General features: G+C 37.5%; 1 protein-coding gene across 1 annotated transcript in view; it reads right to left on the bottom strand.

Moving 5' to 3' along the window:
* Positions 1 to 13,920, bottom strand: part of Pde4d (phosphodiesterase 4D, cAMP specific) — a 1,301,793-nt gene that overhangs the window by 954,449 nt on the left and 333,424 nt on the right. The gene's annotated exons all lie outside the window — the stretch shown is intronic.

Here is a 13,920-nt window from a genome sequence, read left to right as displayed (position 1 = left end):
TTAACTTAGAAGAAAGAGTGTCTAAACATCTTAAAGATGTTCCTCAATAGCATCATAACTGTCAGACTAAAATAGAAAAATGTCTATACTTTAAAACTCTCTATATTTTTAAATTCATTGAAAATTTCATCTATTCATACAATATTTTTTAAAATAACCCCCACTTTTCCCCAATAAATCCTCCAAGACTCACTCCTACAACTTTCCAACTTTGTGTTATCTTTTATTCTTTTTTTTTACAACCCACTGAGTCCAATTTCTGCTATCCATATAGTCATTGGGCCATTCTTTGAAGCTTGGTCAATGCATCTACCATGAGCCACATCCTTAAAACAAAACAAAACAACTGATTTACCTCCCAGGAGAAGTCATTAACATTAAATAGTAACTCAGCTGGGAAAAAGGGCCTATGAGCCCCTCCCTCATCTATGCTGGAATGTTATAGGTTTGGTCTTGTGCAGGTTTTGTGCAGCCAAGCACAGCTGCTGTGAGTGTGCCAATGCAGGAGTCCTGTCATGGCCACAAAATACTGTTTCCTTCTGGTTCTTTCCCACCTCCAGCTCTTACAAGCTTTTTGCCTCCTTTTCCACTATGGCAATTGAGTCTCAGGAGAGATGACACACATCGCCCATTTGTGGCAGAGCACATTGCACACTTCACACTTAATTTGCTGTGCTTTGACCATTTGTGGGGGTTTTTCATTAATTCATATCCACAGCACAAAGAAATAAAACTTGGTAATTTGACAAGGTGTAGAAATATTTGGATATTTCTGAGGATATCTGAGAGAGACACTAATCTATAAGTATAGAAATAGGAATTTAGAGGGCTATTTGATATCTTGTCCATTTAGAAAAAAAAAATAGTAGGAATCTCTGAGATCGCCACTCACAGATTCTAAGACAGATTTCCTGAACTAGGCATGCTTTATCTCCTATGGAGTGGGTCTTGAATCCAACCAGAAAGCTGTTTCTTGCCATTATAAAGTTGATGTCACTATTGCACACATGGACATATTTTTCCAGATGGATGTGTGGAAGATGAGGTGGGAAGAGGGAAATCTCATCGAAGACTTTTGGAAAAGCCATAGTAAATTCTACTGTTTTATAAATGTTGAACATGAGTTTATAGCTACAACCTGATAGCACGCTAGGGAGAGGAACATGATTCACTGTGACCAGAGGGAGGAGTGCGATGGTTTCTGGTCTACAACTGTCAACAGTCAAGCATGACTTCTTCTGACCAGCAGATATTGCAATAGTGGCATCCTGAAACCTCGGGCACAAGCTTGCAAGGTATTTCTTCTCCCTAGTAAACCAGTGGTCACCCTGTACAGAAGCTTTGACTGAACAGTTGGATGAGAGAACCCATGTGAGCATGTATTAGTTCATTATGTGTATCAGTCTGTGTATGACAAAGCATACACACATTTGGTCAAATAAATCTGGATGCTGCAGTGATCATATCCTTTAGATAGAATTAAGATTACGTGAGTAGGCTTAAGTAACAACAGACTAACTTCCATCATATGACTGTTCTACATTAAATAATTGAGGCCTTATTTAAAAAAATAACCTGAAGTCTCAAAGGAACACTGAATTCTGTCTGCACATAATCATGCAACTTAAACTGTCATATCCACTTCACGATGAAGACTTTGGACTTGCCACTATACACACCAACACATATACTCATATACCTCACCTTAATAGATGTATTCTTCTAGAGAACGGTGACTGTTCCAGAAAAAAAAAATACAGTGATCATAGAGAGGTACACTGAGGTACATGTAAATAAATGTAAGTATAGCATACTTGAATACTTCAGCTCAAGTCAACAGCCAGCTGGATGCAGTTAAACTGATGTTGCCTGATGCCAATGATCCAAAGGGACCGACCTGATCTGAGGCAATGAATTGTAAAAATGGGATATAAATCGTTGCCCTTTAAAAGCCACTAGGTTTGAGAATTATGGTAGAGCACTGATCTGTGAAACTTAATTCTTATGTCTGCTCTTTCCCACTCCAGTCATGAACTTAAGTTCTTTTCAGTGGTTTAGTTCAGAAGAGGCTAAGGTGAGCCTACAACTGTGAATTTTCTGCACTTCAATTGATGAAGTGTTAATTTCCTTAAAATCAATTATTTGTATTCATTTTGATCATCTGTGGATTTTTAATATATATTATGTGTGTGTGGTTGTCTTATAGCATTAGTGTACTTTTAGAACTTTGTTTTAAGAGAGAGAGAGAAAACGAGTCACCCACACCAAAATCAAAATCCCAACCAAAACCAAAAGCATGAAAAAAAGCAAAAACAAAATTTAAGTAAATGTATTCTATAAGTGAAACAAAGTTTAGTCTTCTACCCAAAACCCTATGGGCCTCTAGAAACTCTGAGTCACAATAGAATCAGAAATGCAGTCATTGGGATACACAGAGGTTGCTGTAGGTGTTGCTAAGTCACCTGATGCTATGCAAGAGTGTAATTGGATTTAGCCTTGCACCACAAGAGAGCATTCACTGTTTGTGAATGGGCATCACTGTGGAAGCCTTTAAGAATCCCAGAATAATGAGGTCAATTAAACATTCCCAGCACTGTGTCTGGAAAATGTCATGCTGCAGCTACCTAGAGACTCGGGCTTTGGGCACAGACAGCATTATAATATTTGTCAGACTGTAAGATTTGGGGCGGGAGCCCTGTGCAGTACTGCTCAGAATAAGAATTTGCTGTACTTGGTAGCATGTGATTCACCTGTCTATAAAACACAAGATGCATCTGAGGAGGTGTGCTTACATGTTTATATAATGACTACTAACATACTGATCTCACTAGCAGACTGAATGAAAAGCTGAGGTGACCTTTTCACTCCATTGTATGGATCTCCTGTTATGGAGGATCAAGAATACTAAATCGATTGGGCATATGTGCTCTTATCTCATAGTCTAACCATAGTTCTTCCTCTCCTAAGGGGAAGAGGCAACGGGGGCATCCTCGTTAAATGTATGGTGCTCATAGAGATTTATATGTTGTATCATTAGGACCCATTGTTGTATTTGTATTTGGCAAGAATTCACACTGAAGTACACGCCTACAATCAGTAAAGTCCCAGCTGCATTTCTGCCAAAATGTCTACCTTGGCTGTGTAGAATGATGACTGAAAAGCTTGGAAGATATTTCAGTGGCTTCATTCTCCCTGGAAAGGGTTAACTTTAAAAACAGCATGAAAAGTTTCTTCTGATAGATACCTCTGCCATCTCTACCAACTTCCGAAGTCCCTTTTAATCCCTTTGATAACAATAAAGTCACAGGGATTATTGAATTCCTATAAAATGAAATATATTTCCATGGAAGGAATGAGGGAAAATTGAAGATATGGAGTGTGCTTAAACTCGAAAATTTTATAATCTTTTAGATAAGATCTTAAAATGCTTCTCTTTAATCATAAGCTAATAAAAATTACATGGACCAATTTTACTGCAACTTTCTGCCAGTCTTACCTTTTTCGATTACAGAGATAGAGGACAAGCCCCTGAGAGCATCCAGTTGCCTTGGCTAAGCAATCAACAGCCCCCCTTCTATCTCAGCATTGTCTGCTCAGCCTGCGCTCCCAGACTCCAAGCTGAGCTGAGAAGCTGGCAGCCCCTACTCTAAGTGTCATCCTGTGTCAGCCACCAACTGCTGTTTGGTAATTACTTATTTCCTCCTTAGCAGACTCCCAGCATATACTCTGGTGATCACTCTGAGTCACACTATTCTCTGGAAGCTCCTCTTTTGTTTCTCTAGGTGTCTAAATAGGAAGGCATTTCTTCCCAGACCAAGGGGGAACCTGTCTACTTAAATCCTTCTAAGTCACACAATGAGTTGTCCAGAGCCCTCTCCCCGTTCTCCTTCTGATGCTGATTCTTCAACAAATGTATAATCCCATTCCTGCCTATAAGTAGACCTGTCATAGTCATGCTCTATTGAATGTCCCTTTCTCTATAGCCTGGGCAGGTAGCATAGCAGAATGGTTAAATGGGTACCTCTTTAAGGCTTGGGCTTTAAATCCTGATACCATATGTGTCTATAGGAACTCTCCATGACTTGACTTGCTTATCCAAATACAGATGATAATTGTCAGGCATTCTATGGGCATTTTATGGAGATTAAATCACCTAACTTTTATGGATACTATACATAGAGTAATGACACTAAAATATTTATGACTGCTGTGATCTGCTCTCCTTACACTCTTTTTATATTTTAACCATTTTCTTAATTTCTTCATATTTACATTACAGTCCTTGTCCACCCTTTTTGGTCCTCCCTCCCAATGTTCCTCATCCCATTCCTCTTTCCCCTTCCTTCATATTCTTTAGCATCTGTATTATGAGCCTTACTTACTGCAATGGCAATCTTCCTTTAAAAGACTTGTTTTATATTTTCTGTGGTACCTGATCATATCTGCCTGATACAACTCCTGGCAATTTGGAGACCATGCCCATACCTTCCAAAAACATCAGCTTCAAAGGGCTAGTTCTCTTTTCGTCACAAAGATATCTGCATATTATTTAATCAAAATTTTATACACTCCAGAAGAATATTTACCTCTACTTGTACTCTCTTCCCCCCATAGGCCATTTACTCTGAGTATTTGTTGTTTCTCTTCCTATACAAGTGCTTATATTAACTTGCTTGCCTCCTGATTTGGACACCTTTCTGTGCTCTCCTGGATGTTGAGAACTACCTGGTGCTCTTTTACATTAAAAGACGAACAGCCTGCATTCATGGATTTCCTTGAAATTTCTTATGTACTTGATCAGTCCTCTCAGTCCAAGTAAATCTGACTCTATACAGAAATAGTTAGCAATGGCAGTTCTGTGCACAGTATGCTTGCTAACTTCAATAACGGTAAGGTCTCTTGAAATAGAAGCACCATTTGTCTTCTTTTTCTCCCTCAATTATTCTTAAAAATTTCCACCTATGCTAAGAAATGGAGACGTATGGTAATCTAAAGCTGGGGAAGAACCAAGTGTTACTATGCATCTTATCAAAGGAAAGTTCACTTACACACCACCTGAATCACAAACATCATCGACAATAATTCTGTACTTAGGGTGGGGCTTTCTCTCAATGATGGCTCACCAGTCTATTTTCCCACAAACTAGCTGGTTTTCTTAAACATTGGAATTTTTATTTCACTAGTTACTAAATACACTCCAAACCTCTAATGATTGTCTCCCACAAATGTGTTCCATTTCCTATCACAAATGTGCTGAGTCTATTCTTCTTTTTGTGACCATGTAAGCATGCTTACCTATATTAACTGAAGCCCATATGAAGATAGAAGTCTAGAGACTCTGACATCAGAAAGAAAGGTATCCCCCACTGTTTAATGTTTGTAAGTATGTACACTTAAAATTATAGTTTCAGTTAGAAGTACTGATATGAGGATACAAGCTTGGAGCAAAAGCGCATGAGTAGGAGGGATTTAAAATGAAACTTCCTAACAACCTTGAACCACGGACTGGATCAGAGGGATTCAATCCATGATAGCTCAGTCCCCCAATGAAATGAACAGTGACATTCGGTAACAAATGTGCAAAGTGCACTTTGATGCTCACGTAAAATATGTTTTTAATCTCTGTGAAAGAGGATGAGCTTGATTTGACATCTGTTGAAAGAAAAAAATTGTCAAATAGTTCCATATCACCATTGATATGCCATTTAAAAACTTCAAAAAACATTTTAAAGTAAAAGGTGAAAGTGAAATTTTCCTATAATCAACGTTTCAAAAGTATAATCAAAATGACTTTAAAACATGTTCCTGAAGCACCACCAAGATTAGCTCAGAAGTTCCATGGGAAGATGAATGTACTCCAGAGAGAGAGAGAGAGAGACAGACAGAGACAGAGAGAGAGAGAGACAGACAGAGACAGAGAGAGAGAGAGAGAGACAGACAGAGACAGAGAGAGAGAGAGAGAGAGAGAGAGAGAGAGAGAGAGAGAGAGAGAGACTGCTGTACTGAGCAGTGCAGGCTAGACACATGGATTCTGATTTCTGATTCAGGAAGAGGCAATTGAGTGGGCAGAGTGATAGAAATAAGATCATCTTGATTTTACATGATATTACGATAAAAAGATGTACTTTAAAAATAAGTTAGCTGCGTTCATAAAATCACCTAGCTAGATGGTTTTGGTTGTTGTTGTTTTCAAATATACACAGTTGGCAAAAATGACAATTATTAACATTTTGGATATCATAATATGAATGAGAAAACAAGTTGAATTCCAATCTATGCTAAGCAAACCCTGAGGTGCCTCAGTATGCATCGAAGACAATGTCCTCTCTACAAGAACAACACGTGATTTTGTCCATTCATCCAAACAGCTGTATAAGCTTCCACTGAAACCAAATACTACACCACATTCTAAGAATCATGGTTAAAGCAGACATAGACTTATTCTGAAAGTCTTTCCATTTCCTAAGAGTCTTCCCCAAAGAAATTTTGTTTTTAATTTGTTTTTTTTTTCTTAGCATGTACAGTGAAATGGGAAATATTGAGCATGCCATTCAATTGGTTATTCCATGCCAAATGGTAAGGCCCCAAAATACATATAAGTAACATTATGTGGACTGAACAATTTGTATTTAGGAATGTATATGTTTATGCATATATCCATGCCATGACTGTTAATATAAAAAGATGCTGTGAATTTAAAGATAAATGGGGAGGAGTATATTGATTATAAACAAATTTTAAGCAATATTAGATTATATGTAGATTCTTAGTTTTTAAAAGAACTTATAGTTGGAGGGTTTTTTCTTTCAGTCACATAAGAGATTATTCTCATGTCAGTTACAGACAGTATTATAAAGTGAGAGAAAATCCTAGGTATTATGAGTTGGTTTATTTGTCTATAGGTGTAACAGATTGGAGTTGTTCAGTTATGAGATTTCCCTCCAAAGTCTGGACATTCTCCATCTACTACTGAAAGGAAATCGTCTGATAGTTTTGATACAGGATGTTGAAAATCATAATAGGAAATGGAAATTCGAGGGTCAGTTTGAGCTATCAAACGTAACTATGGGATGTAGTCACAGGTGACAAAGGCTATAATGCAATGCATGGAACAAAAAAGTGTGCATTTCACAAAATGGAGAAGATACATAAAGGAAGACGGGGGCATGAGACTTAGATGGGCAGTTCCGGGGACACAGCAGGAAGTGGAGAAAGGGGGAGAGGAATAGAGCACGTAAACAATTTGGTGCACCGTATGCAAGTATGAAAACCTCATCATGACACCCCTATTGGTATATTACTTATATACAATTACCAGGTCTGAAAGAAAAGAATAGAAAATACCCTTTCTGAATATTTTTTATGTGACTGGTTAAGTAACAGCAGCCAGCAGCAGGGACAAAACACTAACCAGTGTGAGAGAGACCCATCTGATTCAGTACTGAACAAGTAGATAAGTATACTGGTGAGTTAGCAGGAAGGAGACACCTGACAACATGGGGATATGCAAACACTTGTGACACCAGCCTTCTCTCTGAATGCTATTCACTATATACATCATCTTTTAAAAATATTTTAGTTTTTGAGACAAGGTATTATGTAGACCAGGCTAGCCTAAAACTTACTATGTTATCGATTACGGCTGTGAACTTCCAATTTTCTGCTTCTCGAGTACTGAGGTGTCAAGTATATAGTTCCTTTTGACAAGTTCATTAATTTGACCTTTAAGAATAAAATCTATCCAAGACACAGAAGTACATGGTCAGTGGTACTGACTAAAATGTATTGTTTTTTAGTTTTACTGAAATCATATGACACAGAAGAGTGAATATCTCAACGAACAAGGTCATAGGACCTTCTTTGGTCAACTTCTCAACAGCTACAAGACTCCTGTTATTTTTTCAAGTTTTATTCTGGTCTCCATGGAACCCTCTTTCTATACAACAGGAAGAGAAAACCACTTAAAACCGTATCTCAGATCACTTGATCTTCTTGTTTAAAACCCTTAATGGTTTGCTGTAGAATGTAATGCAAAACCCACTTTTTATACTGTCTGCCTGGGCCCTACCCACTGTTTTAATTTCACTCTGTATTATGTTTTCTTGGTCTTCTTTTGTACCCCATATCTCTTTCCTCAATCTTACATGCTTTTATGCATGTAATGTTTTTCTGATCAACTAAGTTGTTGATGAGCTCTCTATACGACTGTATCCTCCTTACCAAGGGCTCATCTCAACATGTTGCTTTATAAGGAGGTTTCTCTGCTCTCCTACTTCATATCCCCAGTCCTCCGGGAACAGTACTGCTTTTCTTCCCTTGTACTTATTTTCTGAGATATCACCTACTTATTACTAGTCTACTATCTTCCTCTCACTCGACTGTTGGCTTCATGATGGCTCCAGTCACAGGCCTGGCCTTAGTACCAGGAATAGTTTCTAGCCTTTAATTCTCTGAACCCATGATCCCCAAGTAAATTCCTCTAAGAGTTGCTTTTGTCAAGAGCATCTTATCATAGCTACAGCAAAGTAACAATGATGCAGGCTACTGCCAACACTATCAGTTAACCCTCTAGAATTTGACAGTAAGACCTTGTTGCTGAAGTTACCACATCGCCGAATCATAAAAAATCAAGCTGGTGTTCACCTGGAAGTTTCATCCTCAACAACTTGCTTTTATAGTGCTAGAAAGTACAGAGGATAAAATGAACGACAAGCCTTACTCATCTGTGAACTCTGCGAGCCACACTAAAGGCTGGCCCTGCAAAGACATAGCCATTGGCACAATAGGGGCACAAAGATCATGTCAGTAACCAACCATTTCCTCACTGGTTTTAAGGACTTCCTGTTCAACTGAAAATTTCTTTATTCTTTATTAACTGCTCAATAGTTCATACAGAGGTTGGCATGGTGAGGCACACATGCAGTAACAGCCAAGGCAGGGGCAGAAGGATCAAACATAAGAGAACAACCTAGGATACATGGCAAGACCATGTATCTAGACATCAGAACAAACAGACAGACAGACAGACAGACAGACAGACTTGCATCACAGTAGCTTGATGTAATGATGAAGGAGCTGTGTGGGTTTTTCTTGGTGGAACAAAGTTGTAGAGAGATAAAGTTATGTATGTGATTATTTTGATATATAAGTCTCAATACTGCCTTCAGTGACACAGTTGTTTCTTTTATTTTCATTACTATTTCCAATTTAGAAAGCCCCCAAATCCCAAATCTATCTAGGTATATCAGCAATAATCTCTTAGACCTTACATATCAGCCACCATAATCCCTCTGATTATCGTTCACAAGTGCCAAGAGCCTTTGGAAGAGTTGAGAGCAATTGATTTAATCAATTTCTATGTACAAAGACATAAACAAAAATATCTCCAATAACCATAACCCATACACTGTTGAAAGTATAGGTTAATGTTTAGGACTGATAGACTGAAAACCATAAATTAGTATTTTATTCTTATGCTGAGATTAAAATTATACAGTTGTCTTAGTAAGTAATTATAAATCAAACTTTAAACAGCTGCATGATTTTAAAATCAATATGTTTCATATGGTATTCATCGTTCTTGCCTCCCAAGACTCAATACTTCTGGGGGAAATGGCTATAAGACTCTGAAGAACATGTAGCAAACAGTTCAGACTCCTTGTCTCACTTCTGAAGAGGACGTTTCCTTCCATTCTGTGGCAGACATCCTCTTTGGCAGTTCCAGTATCTATGAAATATATCCTGGTGGAGGGTTAAAGAGCATTAGCCAGCCATTTTTGAAAGAGTTCTGCTTTATCTTATAGATACCAGAAGGAGCCTCTTCATTTACAAGCATTAATTGTTAGTAAAAATATTTAAGGTCTTTCACAGGCAAGTAGATTTTTAAAGGAAATCAAATACAACAGAGGCTATTTGCCTCCCTTTCCCTTCTAATCATGGCAGCTCCCAGCATATCCTGCTATTGTAAAATAAATCAAAACAAGAGCCTGGAAAACACAGGGCCAAAAAAGGCAAAAAAGAGGCTGGATCCTTACTGCAAGCCTGCATGCAACTGCAGAATTCAGATTAACAGCATGCAATGCTCAGCGATAATTCATATATATATATATATATATATATATATATATATATATATATATCCTCCTTGAGACCTGAGTCTGAATGAAAACCAAAATGGATTCCAGTAAACTAACCCTTCTTCTTGAAAATAATGCATTTACACACAGCAATTAAATCAATCATTTCCTTAAGCAACCGCTAAACCAGTGAGCTTTTTACTGCCATCACATATTTTTTAAATTTTTACTATTTTTCATTTTTTTATATTTTACTAATTCACCTTACATCTCATTCACTTTCCTGCCCCCCAGTCACCCTTTCTTCAAATACTTTCCCACATCTCCAATCCCCTTCTCTTCTGAGTGGGTGAGAGCCCCTTTGGGCACCCCCCATCCTGGTACATCAGGTCTCTGCAAGGCTAGGCACATCCTCTCCCATTAAGGGTAGACAAGGCAGCTCAGATAGAAGACCATATCCCACAGAGAGGTGACAGATTCAGCCCCAGTTGTTCAGGACCCACACGGAGACTGAGCTGCACATCTGCTACATATGTGCAGGGAGGTCTAGGTCTAAGTCAGACAGAAGCAGACACCCACAACCAACAGTGGATAGAGCTTGGGGGATCTTATGGAAGAACAGAAGGAAGGATTACAATCACAAATTTTAAAAAATGTGAGATATTTCTGAGAAGTTAACTGTTGAAATACTGATAGATGTTAAACATATAAAAGAATGAAATATAATACAACATGATATCCATTATAGCTTAACATGATGAATTTTCAGTCTAGTGACAAAATGGTCAAGGCAGCTGATAAGAAATATTATAAAATATACTATTAGTGAGCTTGATGAAAATTATAAGACTATCAAGAACTTAGTTTTACTCTCTAGCTATTATCCTGAAGGGCTTTATGGAATCACTTCACCATTGAACAGTTATTGCAATGTTATAAATGATAATTTTAATAGAGTTTTAAAATAAAGGAATTCCATTACTCATGAAAGGGCAACAAAACCTTATAGATTAGGCTAAGCCTAAGAAAAATGAAGATTGTAAGAAGTATAATTAATGACTTATTGAAGAAATTATGAATCTCATCATCTTTACAATGTGGTAAGTTAGCATTTATTCATTTAACTCGATCAATATCTAGAGCCATACTGAATAATTCATGTTTTTTACTTTGATGAAATTGGCAACATAATATCTCTTCCACTGTGCTCTCCTCTCTAGATTTAAACCACTATTTGCTTAACTTCTCTGCTGATCTCAATATACTGTTTCCTGAGCGACTTTAAAGCTAATCAAGCTAAGAGATTTGTATTAATTCCACTTATTGCAGGGACACATTGCTTGTGTTTAAAGCACATTGGGAGCCTCGAGGTTGCATAGACCATGTATTCAAATTCTATTTCTTCTGGGAATATTAATAAATCTGTGCTGGAGTGTTGTGAGAATTCAATAAGATAATATATGTAAAACAATTGTGATTTTCTTTTTGCAGAGTAGTTGTCAAAAACCCATGCTTTCTTTCCCTCTGTCACATGTCCAGCATTCTTTTATAAAAAGGAGATAATGCTGTAAAACAGAGATGTTAAATGTACATGAGAAACTGTTTCAATACAGAACTCCTAAGAAAGAGGAAATATAGTCAGTGCAATACAACATATCACAAAAGATGAAGAACTGCAGTCCTTTAAAAAAACTTTTTTATAATATATAAATTTCTTTATATATAGGGACATATGTAACATACATATGTTGTATGTGTGTTTGAAGCAGCCTTGATATAAAGAATATACGAGAAATTCCCCAGACTTAGTATCAAAACAAAAATGGTCCAATTAAAAACTGGGCAATCGATCTTAATAAACAATTGTCAAAAAGAAGGCATGCAAATGTCCAGTAACAAACAAAACTCGACAACACTAACCATCTAGGAATAGAATTAAGACCACAGTGACTCAGTCAAGTAGGAGTGACTGGCATCAAGAAGACTCATGCTATGAAGGTCTTTGGGGATGTGGAGAGAATGGAATTGTTGTATGCTGTTGGTAATACAAAAAAGTGTTGCCATGGAAGCTAGCATAACAGTTTGCTAAAAAACATTAAAGACAGAAAGAGGCCAGTTGGGGAGGAAAAAAAAGAGGCTAATAGGAGTGAATATGATCAATGTACACTTGTGTATTAAAATATCATGAGGAAACCCATGATTTTGTCTAATTAACATGGTAAATTTTACTGTGTGTGTGTATGTGCATGGTGGGATGTATATATCTGTAAGTGTAGTTCTGTGCATGTGCACATGTCTGCAGAGGGCAGAGTTTGGTGTAAGGTGCCCTTCCTCAGGGACTCTCCACCTTTATTTATTCATGTGTTTGAGATGGGGTTTCTCAGTGAGCCTGAAGCCCATTGGTTTAGCAGATGTGCTGGACAATGTAGCCAGGGATCTGCTGGCCACTGTCACCCCTCACCACAGCTAAGGTTACATGGACTGAGCACCGTGTCCAGCTTGTGACATGGCTTCTGTGCATTCAGACTTTTGCTTTGTCCCAGGCATCTTAGCAAATGAGGCATGGCCTCAGCCCGGACAGGGGTGAGTTTTTAATGTAAAATGATCTCACAATTCTACTCTGTGAATTACTAGAAAAAAATGGAGCCACGGTGTAAAAGCAACGTGAGCCTTGCTCGTCTCAGCAATTTTTGTAGTAGCCGAAAAGGAAAACAATTTAATTGTTTATTGACTGATGAGTCTGTTAAAAATTTTGGTGTATGTACACCACAGGACACTCTTCAATCATTATATTAAAAAGCCCAAAATCCTGTTATTTGTGACAACTTGAGAATAAGTATTAATTAATTAATTAATTAATATTTGAAATAAATGTGCTCAACTCAATTTAACCCTCCATAATTATTTATGTTTTAAACAGTATTGGGTGTCCGGTTATCAGTCTAAGATATATATGAACACAGGGGTTAGAAGCTTCCCTGAAGCACTTGAATAAACAGAGGACAGTAACATGGATGCACATATACAAATCTAGGAACTCAACACATGTAATTTAACTTAAAACTAAAGTAAGGAATCTATCAAAAGAAAAAAATGTAGTCTTTTTGTGTGGTCAAGTTATGGCTGTCAGCATCAAATAAACTATCTTTCCATTAGCAACGGTCTCTTCTGAGAAGCCACTCAGGACAAATAGCCACTTCGAGATAGTAATGGCTAATCTTGATGGCCAAGAAAATGGGACCTAGAATCAACTAAGAGGCATGCCTCTGGGTTGGTCTGTAAGGACATTTCTAGGAAGGACTAATAGTGGGAGAAGCCCTTCTCTGAAAATGAGAGGACCACTCATCAGGTAGACTAGTGATACAGGAATATTAGGCAAAAGCAGCCTCCATTTTCTGTATCACGTCTGCAAACCTTTCTAGTAAATCTCTATCTCTACTGTATAGTCTATCATTTCTGTTCTTCTAATAATTAAAGCTGTTATTCAATTGCCAGGTCTGGTCAACATTTACTTGTATGATGAAATGGTATATAAAACTCTTCAGCACTTCATTTCTTATAATTACCTCATAGATGATCTTTCTTAGTTTGAAGAGCATTGAAATTGGGAATTTCAAGGCAAAAAACTTCAGCATTCTCACCAAAAGCCACTGTTGATAGTTCCCCAAGAAGGAAGATGTGTGTTTATCCTATCACCTTCATAATTGAGGGATTCAAAGGAGACATTCTGCAGAAGTGATTCTTAAAGTGTGCATCTTTATCATATCAGAAAAACCTGCCTGAATAATGTTAGCTACCTCTACAGTCTTAGTGCTAAATGCCAAATGTTGCCATCAACCTTTGC

The sequence above is a fragment of the Mus musculus genome, chromosome 13, assembly GCF_000001635.26.
Source record: "Mus musculus strain C57BL/6J chromosome 13, GRCm38.p6 C57BL/6J".
Taxonomy (NCBI): Eukaryota; Metazoa; Chordata; class Mammalia; order Rodentia; family Muridae; genus Mus; species Mus musculus.
Note: the sequence above shows the minus strand (reverse complement) of the source record. Positions and strands in the feature narration are given on the sequence as shown.